This window comes from Penaeus monodon, chromosome 29 (assembly GCF_015228065.2).
Source record: "Penaeus monodon isolate SGIC_2016 chromosome 29, NSTDA_Pmon_1, whole genome shotgun sequence".
In the NCBI taxonomy this organism is placed as follows: domain Eukaryota; kingdom Metazoa; phylum Arthropoda; class Malacostraca; order Decapoda; family Penaeidae; genus Penaeus; species Penaeus monodon.
The window spans coordinates 9,539,787-9,540,334 of NC_051414.1; positions in this window are offsets into that span (position 1 = coordinate 9,539,787).

The following is a 548-nucleotide window of genomic DNA, read 5'->3' on the forward strand; positions in this document are numbered from 1 at the left end:
ACTCGCTTTTTTTTATCTATCTCTTTTTCTCTATAATATTTCAAAGAGAATATCAAAATATATGAATAATCTTTTATCCTTTTCACTAAATAATTTATTTCCTTATTTATCAATTAACTGAACTGAACTAATTATTTCCTTACATTTAACGAACTTTTATATATTCAACTGAACCGAAGTCTATTTATTTCCTTACATTTAACGAACTGAACTAAGTCATTATATTTCCTCGACTGAACTGAACTGAACTAACTCCTTATATATTTCCTTATATATTCGATTAACTTTATTTCCTCTCAACTCAACTCAACTCTATATATTCCTTTTCGATTTCTTTTTTTTTGTGATTTTTGTATTTTTACATTTTCTCTTTTATTTTGTGTTTTATCCTTTTGTCTTTTATTTTATTTTTTTGTTCTTTTTTTTAGTTTTCAATGTACCTTTTTTTTTAGTTTTCAGTGTATCTTTTTTTTTTAGTTTTCAATGTATCTTTTTTTTTTAGTTTTCAATGTATCTTTTTTTTTTAGTTTTTTTTTTTTTTTTTATTA